Here is a 13319-nt window from a genome sequence, read left to right as displayed (position 1 = left end):
GAGTTATTCAATAAAATGTATCTGTATAGCGCCACCTGCTGTTTGTTCTATTTCTTATTTCTCTGTCCACCTCCCTGTCCGACTCACTCACAATTGGAGGGCTGGTTCTGGTTATAGATTTGTTCGAAAAGGGATTGTCATGGACTATATGATGTCTGATTTTCATTTTTTTTTTTACATCAACCATGGGATAACCCCTTTAATGGATGTCTCGTTTGCACTGCCCTGGTCTTTGTTAATTCCATTGCTTGCCTGTGGTCCTCATGGGCACAAGGGTTGTTTTTAGAAGGACTCCCCTCAGTTAATTCAACATGACCCAATAAGGAGTGTGGAAAAGGTTTGTGCAACCAGAAAATGCCTCGATATAGGTAAAAAAAAATGAAACGCTTGCATAATTTTATATAAAACTGTGCACAGTGAGGCACGTGGGCGTAAATTATGGCACTATTATGTAACATTCAAGACTGGGATATGTAAAAGATGAAATGATATGTAGTGATCCGTCAGGTGACAGGTGCCAAAATAAAACTAGTAAACCTATAGGCAGCTAAGTATGGGTGCCCGTAGAGGATTGGGTAACCAGCTTACGACAAAGCAGCTGTGATGAGTCACGGGCGAAGATGTAAAATCCAGGATTGTTTTGCATGTTGGAAAATGTCAACTTGACAGCTTACACAGACACATAGTTGAAGGATGGGGGATACAAAGTTGGTGAGCTTCTCCAGGCGCATAGAAGATCACACACAAATCTCTTATTAACTTATGGCAACCAGACAGCGAATGTGGGCTGAATGTGGGGGCGTTGACAGCAAGCTCAGCAAATGACGCAGGAACTAAACTTACTATATCTATAGACACACACATTGTAGACATGTGGCATACGTGAGTCAGGCTTAGAAGAAGAAAATAGGTCATGATAACACCATGATTGACCCTCGTGGAGACGTTACATGTCCTTCCTGTGGATGGCGTGCCGAAGAGACGGGTGGTATAGGAATGGTAGGAAAATAGTAGATATGTGAATACATTGAGCCTTTATTTCAGAATCATAAGCCTATAGAATATTTTTATATTCCTTGGAAAAACTTTCAAACAAGCTTTCGTTGTGGTGGCTTCCTATGAGGCTCGTATTTTCGCAATAAGGGGGAGAATGTGGCATCTCCAATGGAAAATCATTTAGTTACAAATCTCTTCCCGAGCTTGTGTCAATCTCCCGCTCATCCCCACGGCACTCTGCTTTCAGCCACAATAGGATATATAGATTTTTAGTTTCCTGCAAAGCTATGCCATAGTTCTGTCTGCTACCCATGTTCTGACTTCTGCCTCCTGTTTTCCAGAACTGACCCCTCACTGCCTGACCTGATCTCTGCATGATCCCCGGACTGATCCTGACCTCGAACTGTTTATCGGATTGCACATACAGTAATCTGTCTACCCTGACATCACTTGTCACTGATTATGGTTTTGCCTGACCCCCTCAGTGCTTTGCACAGGTGTCTCTTGAACCCAGAGGGCCATCTGTCATCCAAACAGAGGAAGCAGCAGCCTGGTGGTTAACCTGCAATGAAGTCTAGATCCCTGTATGGAGGTTAAAGGGTGAAAACCAGTGAACTGTAAGAATAACGTCCTTAGGAGTAGTCTTACAGTAAGTCAAATCTATTCAGTTGACAGAGTGATTGTTCTACACCAACTGCACAACACATTGTCTAGCTCCTTCTGCTCCATCAACCGGACCTCCTGGCTAGACGTAAAGGTTATTGACTCATGGTATGCTCCTAGCTTATGTCTTCTTCACTGGTTTGGGTCACTCTACTTGTACAGTATGATGTTCTAGGTTCGTTCCTGCCTTCCTCTGCTTCTTCCAAGGCATTTCCAGCAGGGTAACCACCAGTGTTGGAATTAAGTTACTTGGAACCAGCAGAGTTTTTTTTATTCTCAAGCCCAACCCATTTAATATCACTAAAGTCTAACAGGTTTTGATTCAGAGAAAGAGACCATGGTGGGAACTGATTAGTGCCAAAGGCATCTCCAAGTGGGATTATATCTGATTGCTGGGCTCTCAGCAGTAGAACATCTTGAGATCAACATGGGTATTGATCAGGGATGCTTTTAACTAAAAGTTACGGCCCAGGGTTGGTTATCTGGATTAGAATACCCATTTTAAGCCAAATAGAGCACTGTCAGTTAAATGAGGGGCTTCACCATTGAGTCCCCTTGTTGTACCTGGAAAAGAAGAGTGCCCACAAAGAGCATCTCTCTGGAGGAACCAGCACATCTTGCATACAACCCAAATATTTGAAAGGAGACTGTGTAATGCTTTATTTACACTGTGGAGGCGCTGCAGGGAAATTGAACACTTCCTGAACAGTTTCCTCATCAGATCAGAATTGATCTCTATAGTCCCAGCAACACGAGACCCTGAGATCAGCTTCTAACAAAAGGCATTGTACAAGTAAGGAATCAATCTATTTTTTTCTGTCTCCATTTGGTCACCATTTTATCTCTTCACATTACTACAACACCCCTGTCCCATGCAACCCTAACATAATCTCAAGAGTGAACAGATCAGTGCCTTCTAAAAGGTCATTATACTCCTCTTCTGCCATCAGGGCAGATTATGAATGATGAAGGCAAAACATGTGGAGTCATTAGATAGCTAAGATGTTATATGGCATTTCGCTTGTTGCCATTGCACCGTGGGAGCCAGGGTTGGTTGCTTATGGGTTGGATTTATGCCGTTGTGTTCAATGGAGGTTCATGTTGCCACTGCTCCATCTGTCCTGGTGTAGGTTACTTGTGGTATTAATTGTGCCAGTTTGCTTGTATCCCTTCTGAAGTTCTGTATTGTGAGGGTTAAAGGGGTTATCCAAAGTATAACACATGCCCCCCAATGCCCGGGACCCTCATATAGATTATATTAGGGAGGAACTAGGGAGGCGCATCCTGTTGCGGCCTGCTATTGGCTGCTCTTCCCCCCGTCGCCGAATGTTTTGATCTGTGTGACAGGGATATGCAGCGGCGGCTGTGCGGGGATCAGGAGCGACAAGGGGTGTCAGAGAGTGGGATAAGCATCATCTATATGACGGGCCCGGGCATTGGGGGGCATGTTTTATACTTTGGATAACCCCTTTAATCATTCAATGACTGTGTGTGTGTCTGCTTCTGTTCAGCTAATGAGTTTGTTAACTCTGCTATTTATCCCTGAGTCATGTGTCAGTCTGTAGATGTCTGTGACCTGCCCTGGTTGTGCAACTTCCATGTCATGTCATGTCTTGCTTTGTTCCGTTTGGAGACTGTCTGTGCCCTGTACTGGAATTTATGTCTCTAGTTCGTGTCTAGATCGTTCTGGTTGTCCATGTCTGAATTGTGCCTAGTGTCATCTGCCTTAACCCTACAGTATGTCTCTTCTATGCATTCTGTGTACTTTCTTTGCCTGACCTTGCCTTGGCTTGTAAGTGCTCTGCTAGTGTCTGTATGGAGCTTACCATCTGTCGTGTACGTTGGCTTTTGTCCATATTCCTATAACTGTTGTGTCTGTACAGAGTCCTTGTTCCAGAAGTCCGCTCCGGTAGTCTGTGTCTGGATCTTTTAGTTCACCTGCATGGGTTCCTGATCTGTTCATCTGCCAATGCTCTGTGTTTTGTGCCACGTCAGTGTCTCTGACCCCCAGTTCCCCAAGTACACTAGGACCATCCCAGGAGGTAGCAGTCTGGTTGCTAACCCACAGCAAAGTCCACATCCCTGTACAAGGGTTAAAGAGTGAACACTGGGAAGACACCAGAATAATGCCCTTAGGGTTTGGCCCAACGTGAAACTGGTGACCTGGCACAGTGGTTCCACAACCATTGTCCGTACCCATGTCCGTAACTATGACATTTTTTCAGTATGCATGAAATGAATGCAATACTACAAAGGCCATAGAAAAACATAGAAGAAATTATCACAGTAAATCCATGTCACGGTAAATTATTAGCTTATCTAAATGTCATTCCTGTCTATGCAAATATTCCAATTAATTCTGAATGTGGAATTTAAACCAGAGATGAAAGTCAGTGATTGAGACAGAAGGCAGGAGCCGCATGGCAAAGGCTGGATGCAGCGACTACACATCAAGATTCACAGTCAGCTGTACATAGGGCTGCTGGACCAATACATAACAGTATATAGCCATAATCCAAGCAAAAAAAAAAGCTCAAATAAACCGTGTCGTCTAATTTAGCGCCTCTTCTTATTGCTGTCCGCTGTGCAATTTTTTGATAGTCCCTACCAATAACACCGACATATAGAGCTCTCTGTATCATTTCCAGGACTGTACGAAATTTACTTCCTTCCCAGACTTAGTCCTCAAGTATACTCCATGAAATACAGACCATGAGTAAACAGATTGTACAGGGTTAGAAACAGGAAGACGGGCAGCTGACCCTCCCACAGGCAGAGAAAGGCAGCTGCAGCATGAAAAGACTTAAATGTGCTTTGAGAAGTGCTGAAGGGGTTAAAGATCATCTGTCAGCATGATCAACCGTATTAAGCCAGGAACACTGCCTGGTAGGGTTAAAAATGCTGATTAAAATGATACCTCATTTATGTCTGTATGATGCACCACTCCAGAGAAAATGGCTCTTTTATTCATATACTAATTAGCTAGTTTGAGAACCAAAGGGCTGGCCAGAGCCCTTTGAGCACCTGTTTGTGAAAATCCCTGCACCCTTAGCCAACCTTACTCCCCCTTCACCTAGATCCCCTGAGATGTCTGGCCCTGTCAATCTAGGGGAGTGAGGGGTGGCTACGGCTGCTGGGGTGGTCACAAACTGGTGCTCCAAAGTTCTAGACAACCCCTTGGTGCTCCAACTAGCTAATTAGTACATTAATTAAAACGCAGTTTTCTCAGAAAGGGTGCATCGTACAGACATAAATGAGGTATTGTTTTACTCGGCATGATCAACCCTACTAGTCAGTGAGCCTGGATTAATAGGGTTAATCATGTTGACAGATCCTATTTAATAAGTGTAGTAATCTATCCCTTATAGCTGATGGCATGGCTAAATGAGCAGACTAAGGAATTAGATTGTAATAAGTTTTTTAATTATATAATTTTCTGACATATCCATTAAGATATATTAGTAGATCATATGCCTAGGGGTCCAGAAACTGTGAGGCTTAAGGTTTCCATGCTGTTCACTGATCTGAACGGAAAAGTGACTGCCCCCTACAGCTACAATGAAAGAGACTTGGAGAAAAAAATTGAGACTGGGATTGCGGTGTAGAGGACATTGTAAATCCCGACTATATACTGAAGATAAATCTCATTTTTAAATAGGTCAATTGATCTGTTCCAGTTTCCGTGGTCTGTGATGTCTACATCAGATATACAGTAATACCTAAGGACATAAAATTCAGCCAGCGGCGGCCGATCACGTAATCATTGATGACTGTCTGCCTCGATGTCCTGTTGAAAAAGGACATAATATCATTTACTCTATTTTTAAATGCATTTGTGGCTTCACAAAAAATTGACTTTACTCAGAGGCTTTAATACAATGGAAAAATATGCATCAGGGTCATACAAAGGGCGGTATTAATTAATAAAAGACTGTAATAAAATGATCATGTGGGAATGGACTCAGGACGCCCACAGCAGTACTAAGAAAATACCAAGGAAATTTCCTAGTAAGAAATTGTTATTTGATCTAAAGAGATAGATAGATAATAGAAAAAAGAAAAAAAGATGAGCAGCACACACTTGGCAGAGGTGCAATCCCTTGGGTAGATCACGGACTCGATCCAATAAGATATATATATAGAAGAATCCAAGGCAGCACACGAATAACGGTGAAAAAAATGGTGTTTATTCCCACATGTGCAGACAGCAACGTTTCAGCTCTCTCAATGGAGCCTTTGTCAAGCCATAACAATCAGTGCAACTGATTGTTATGGCTTGACAAAGGCTCCATTGAGAGAGCTGAAACGTTGCTGTCTGCACATGTGGGAATAAACACCATTTTTTTCACCGTTATTCGTGTGCTGCCTTGGATTCTTCTATATATAGATAGATAATAGATAGATAATAGATAGATAATAGATAGATAGATAATAGATAGATAGATAGATAATAGATAGATAATAGATAAATAATAGATAGATAGATAGATAGATAGATAGATAGATAGATAATAGATAAATAATAGATAGATAGATAGATAGATAATAGATAGATAATAGATAGATAATAGATAGATAATAGATAAATAATAGATAGATAGATAATAGATAGATATGAGATAGATAATAGATAGATAGATAGATAGATAGATAGATAGATAGATAGATAGATAATAGATATATGATTGATAGATATTAGATAGATAGATAGATAGATAGATAGATAATAGATAAATAATAGATAGATAGATAGATAGATAGATAGATAGATAGATAATAGATAAATAATAGATAGATAGATAGATAATAGATAGATAATAGATAGATAATAGATAGATAGATAGATAGATAGATAATAGATAGATAATAGATAGATAATAGATAGATAATAGATAGATAGATAGATAGATAGATAGATAGATGACTAATGAATAGAAAGACAGAAAGGCAGATAGATAAAACAATTTTTAAAATGTTTAAAAATACATCATACTTTATTTTGTCTTGAAACATATAGAAAAATTTAAAATCAATTTTCGCTTAGGCTACTTTCACACTAGCGTTTTTACTGGATCGGGCAGGGCTCAGCAAAAACGCTTCCGTTACTGATAATACAACCATCTGCATCCGTAATGAACGGATCCGGTTGTATTATATATAACATAGCCAAGACGGATCTGTCATGAACTCCATTGAAAGTCAATGAGGGACTGATCGTTTTCTATTGTGGCAGCGAAAATGCGTCCGTCCCCATTGACTTGCATTGGGGGTCATGCCGGATCCATCTTGCTCCGTGTCCCAGGACGAAAAGCAAACTACAACATGTTGCGGTTTGCTCTCCGGTCTGGGAACGCAACTAAATGGAACGGAATGCATTTAGGAACATTCCGTTCTGTTCAGTTCAGTTTTGTCCCCATTGATAATGAACGGGGACAAAACTGAAGCGTTTTTTCTGGTATTGAGCCCCTATGACGGATCTCAATACCGTAAAACTTAAACGCTAGTGTGAAAGTAGCCTTACATGTTTCTGGGGGACAAACAGCCTTATGACCAGGGTCAGACAGGCCCAGCAGAGTACAAGAGGATCCTCCAGTAGGCCCAAGCTCTGACAATATTAGACCATTACTAAAACAGGGGTCTTAAAGGGGTTGTCTATCTTCAGAAAATGGCATTTATCATGTAGAGAAAGTTATGAGATGAATAGATAGATAGAAGAGCAGAAAATGGCAGCACCAGAGTCAAAAAGTCAAAAAGAAAGGCTCTAACGTTGAGCCAAAACGTCGCGTCCACATAAGTGTATAAACTTTTTTAATTTTTTCAATTTTTGGAGAGTGCTGCCTATTTGCATTTTTAGATCTATAGATAGATAGACCGAACCCGTTCTGAGTACACAGCTTTAGTGCAGATCTATGTGTCTCAATGGTCAATGCTACACCGTCAGTGCAGTCTGATCTTCTAGTCATGGATTTCTGTATTCACACATTTGGTATATTAGTAAAAAGTAGGAAGCAGATACAAGGATGTTTGACCGCAACATCGTCATTTAAACCCGTGACAATTGAAGGAAATCCTCCAGTAACATCTAAAGCTGCATTTAAAATGCTACTGGTTACAACTGAAAACAAAATGTAATTTATTCACATTGCACAGTTAGAGACTGAGCATCTTAGCGATTCTCGGATGAATCCCATTATTTCCCACTGAGTCAGCACACCGTGTAAAATCCAGCTGTTCTCTCCGTCAGGGAGACTGATGTAAAATGCACAGCAGTGTCGAATGTCTGTGTCACACAAGTCAATCACCTGTTTAATGAATGAACCTCATGTCTACAGTGACACAGAGCAGAGGCTTCCGTGACAAGGTGTCAGTGACACAAGGCAATAACCTGACAACTAATAAACAAGCAACAAGCTTACACGAAACCCAATAACCTGTCTGATCCTACCTGCTGCTACAACAATGGGCCCATAAGATATGCATATTTTACATAGGTGACACAAAGTTAAAGAGCTTGACCAAGAAAGCACCACATTATGCATACACAGATACAGCACGGTTTACTGCTGAAAACTGTATATGGCAGGCTGTGTATAAAGTTGGGTGATGTGCCCCATTTGTATGATCCTTGTCTCTAAAGAGTTGCCCCCTCCTGCAATGGTAGAATACAAATACTGCAATATTTTCTCCCATTTGACAAGAATATAACTACTATAATACTGCTCCTATGTACAATTATATAACTACTATAATACTGCTCCTATGTACAATTATATAACTACTATAATACTGCTCCTATGTACAATTATATAACTACTATAATACTGCCTCCTATGTACAAGAATATAACTACTATAATACTGCCTCCTATGTACAAGAATATAACTACTATAATACTGCCTTCTATATACAAGAATATAACTACTATTATACTGCTTCTATGTACAAGAATATAACTACTATAATACTGCTCCTATGTACAAGAATATAACTACTATAATACTGACTCCTATGTACAAGAATATAACTACTATAATACTGACTCCTATGTACAAGAATATAACTACTATAATACTGCTCCTATGTACAAGAATATAACTACTATAATACTGCTCCTATGTACAAGAATATAACTACTATAATACTGCTCCTATGTACAAGAATATAACTACTATAATACTGCTCCTATGTATAAGAATATAACTACTATAATACTGCTCCTATGTACAAGAATATAACGACTATAATACTGCCTCCTATGTACAAGAATATAACTACTATGATACTGCTCCTATGTACAAGAATATAACTACTATAATACTGCTCCTATGTACAATTATATAACTACTATAATACTGCTCCTATGTACAAATATATAACTGCTATAATACTGCTCCTATGTACAAGAATATAACTACTATAATACTGCTCCTATGTACAAGAACATAACTACTGTAATACTTCTATGTACAAGAATATAACTACTATAATACTGCCTCCTATGTACAAGAATATAACTACTGTAATACTGCCTCCTATGTACAAGAATATAACTACTATAGTACTGCTCCTATGTGCAAGAATATAACTACTATAATACTGCCTCCTATGTACAAGAATATATCTACTATAATACTGCTCCTATGTACAAGAATATAACTACTATAATACTGCTCCTATGTACAATTATATAACTACTATAATACTGCTCCTATGTACAATTATATAACTACTATAATACTGCTCCTATGTACAAGAATATAACTACTATAATACTACTCCTATGTACAAGAATATAACTACTATAATACTGCTCCTATGTACAATTATATAACTACTATAATACTGCTCCTATGTACAATTATATAACTGCTATAATACTGCTCCTATGTACAAGAATATAACTACTATAATACTGCTCCTATGTACAAGAACATAACTACTGTAATACTTCTATGTACAAGAATATAACTACTATAATACTGCCTCCTATGTACAAGAATATAACTACTGTAATACTGCTCCTATGTACAAGAATATAACTACTATAATACTGCTCCTATGTACAAGAATATAACTACTATAGTACTGCTCCTATGTGCAAGAATATAACTACTTTAATACTGCTCCTATGTGCAAGAATATAACTACTATAATACTGCCTCCTATGTACAAGAATATATCTACTATAATACTACTCCTATGTACAAGAATATAACTACTATAATACTGCTCCTATGTACAAGAATATAACTACTATAATACTGCCTCCTATGTACAAGAATATAACTACTATAATACTGCTCCTATATACAATAATATAACTACTATAATACTGCCTCCTATGTACAAGAATATAACTACTATAATACTGCCTCCTATCTACAAGAATATAACTACTATAATACTGCTCCTATGTACAATAATATAACTACTATAATACTGCTCCTATGTACAAGAACATAACTACTGTAATACTGCTTCTATGTACAAGAATAAAACTACAATTATACTGCCTCCTATGTACAAGAATATAACTACTATAATACTGCTCCTATGTACAAGAATATAACTACTATAATACTGTCTCCTATGTACAAGAATATAACTACTATAATACTGCTCCTCTGTACAAGAATATAACTACTATAATACTGCCTCCTATGTAGAAGAATATAACTATTATAATACTGCTCCTCTGTACTAGAATATAACTACTATAATACTGCCCTATGTACAAGAATATAACTACTATAATGCTGCCTCCTATGTACAAGAATATAACTGCTATAATACTGCCTCCTATGTACAAGAATATAACTACTATAATACTGCTCCTATGTACAAGAACATAACTACTATAATACTGCTCCTATGTACAAGAATATAACTACTATAATACTGCTCCTATGTACAAGAATATAACTACCATAATACTGCTCCTATGTACAAGAATATAACTACTATAATACTGCCTCCCATGTACAAGAATATAACTACTATAATACTGCCTCCTATGTACAAGAATATAACTACTATAATACTGCCTCCTATGTACAAGAATATAACTACTATAATACTGCTCCTATGTACAAGAATATAACTACTATAATACTGCCTCCTATGTACAAGAATATAACTACTATAATACTGCTCCTATGTACAAGAATATAACTACTATAATACTGCCTCCTATGTACAAGAATATAACTACTATAATACTGCTCCTATGTACAAGAATATAACTACTATAATACTGCTCCTATGTACAAGAATATAACTACCATAATACTGCTCCTATGTACAAGAATATAACTACTATAATACTGCCTCCCATGTACAAGAATATAACTACTATAATACTGCCTTCTATGTACAAGAATATAACTACTATAATACTGCCTCCTATGTACAAGAATATAACTACTATAATACTGCTCCTATGTACAAGAATATAACTACTATAATACTGCCTCCTATGTACAAGAATATAACTACTATAATACTGCCTCCCAGGTACAAGAATATAACTACTATAATACTGCTCCTATGTACAAGAATATAACTACTATAATACTGCCTCCTATGTACAAGAATATAACTACTATAATACTGCTCCTATGTACAAGAATATAACTACTATAATACTGCTCCTATGTACAAGAATATAACTACTATAATACTGCCTCCTATGTACAAGAATATAACTACTATAATACTGCCTCCTATGTACAAGAATATAACTACTATAATACTGCTCCTATGTACAAGAATATAACTACTATAAAACTTAGTAAATATATTGGAAATAGCTCACTAGTCCCACAACCATAAGAGGTGCACAATCTGATGAATTCACCCTTCAAATTGTATAACTGTCAATGTAGGATTGGCACACTCAAAACATGCGGAGCCCCACGGAGTTGAAACAATTTATTATAACTACGTTTGATAAAATATGATAAAATACAATAAAATACATAAAATAAATTAGACAATGGTAGTAGTTTTGTAATATTCAAATCAACTTATTGCAGACAAAGTATCCTGGATGTTCTCAATAGTGGATGGGTCTGCAATGACACACAATAGATGCTTAACTGCAGATCCTAACAAGAGGGTGTTGTCTTGCAAATAAAACGCACTCTAGGTCACTACAGTCCATATGTATACAAGTCACAAAATATTCAGAAGGACTGTTTGAATTCCAGGAGGTTGCATCAAACTCCGGTTATATTCATATGCAAGAAAAACGCACTGAGAGACTCTACATGCAGAAAAGCGCATACAGTGATTTCCTATGCAGGCACTATATTCCTATCTCTGTATATCTACAGTTTCTGCAATCCATGCATTCCAAGGTTGTTATAGGAGTTTTTCATAAGAATTTTCTGCATGCATTTATATTTGTATTTTTCTCAAGAATTCTATTCAAGAGGATCCTCAAAGAAGTTATTCCACACAAAGTCCCGATTGCAATATTCACATATGAACGCTATATTGTTGTTTCGTTATAAATGTAAGTTTGTAACGATAACCCACATTTGTGGGCTTACCTGGCCTTTTTATTCAGCTGTTTTTTTCTGGGTGATTGTCGCTTCCGACTTTAGGCCGGCGTCCCGGTCTTTGCTGTGTCAGCGGCTTAGTATTCCCCAGTGATGACTTTCAGCTGGTTGCAGGCAGGTTAATATAGAGCGTCTTGTTTGAATCCTAGATATCCTCTGGTTTTTAACAGTGCACTGTTATTTCGGGGTTCAAATCCTTCAGGGGTGAAACTCTCGCCAGACGCGTTTCGGGGACACTCTCCCCTTCCTCAGTGGCATCGAAAGTGTCCCCGAAACGCGTCTGGCGAGAGTTTCCCCGAAAGTGTCCCCGAAACGCGTCTGGCGAGAGTTTCACCCCTGAAGGATTTGAACCCCGAAATAACAGTGCACTGTTAAAAACCAGAGGATATCTAGGATTCAAACAAGACGCTCTATATTAACCTGCCTGCAACCAGCTGAAAGTCATCACTGGGGAATACTAAGCCGCTGACACAGCAAAGACCGGGACGCCGGCCTAAAGTCGGAAGCGACAATCACCCAGAAAAAAACAGCTGAATAAAAAGGCCAGGTAAGCCCACAAATGTGGGTTATCGTTACAAACTTACATTTATAACGAAACAACAATATAGCGTTCATATGTGAATATTGCAATCGGGACTTTGTGTGGAATAACTTCTTTGAGGATCCTCTTGAATAGAATTCTTGAGAAAAATACAAATATAAATGCATGCAGAAAATTCTTATGAAAAACTCCTATAACAACCTTGGAATGCATGGATTGCAGAAACTGTAGATATACAGAGATAGGAATATAGTGCCTGCATAGGAAATCACTGTATGCGCTTTTCTGCATGTAGAGTCTCTCAGTGCGTTTTTCTTGCATATGAATATAACCGGAGTTTGATGCAACCTCCTGGAATTCAAACAGTCCTTCTGAATATTTTGTGACTTGTATACATATGGACTGTAGTGACCTAGAGTGCGTTTTATTTGCAAGACAACACCCTCTTGTTAGGATCTGCAGTTAAGCATCTATTGTGTGTCATTGCAGACCCATCCACTATTGAGAACATCCAGGATACTTTGTCTGCAATAAGTTGATTTGAATATTACAAAACT

General features: G+C 38.1%; 1 protein-coding gene across 1 annotated transcript in view; it reads right to left on the bottom strand.

The window, feature by feature from the left end:
• The window catches only part of ADCY8 (adenylate cyclase 8), a 305922-nt gene that overhangs the window by 146883 nt on the left and 145720 nt on the right, over positions 1–13319 (bottom strand). The window lies entirely within an intron of this gene.

Source organism: Bufo bufo, chromosome 5 (assembly GCF_905171765.1).
Source record: "Bufo bufo chromosome 5, aBufBuf1.1, whole genome shotgun sequence".
NCBI lineage: Eukaryota > Metazoa > Chordata > Amphibia > Anura > Bufonidae > Bufo > Bufo bufo.
This window is presented reverse-complemented; position numbering and strand designations above follow the sequence as displayed.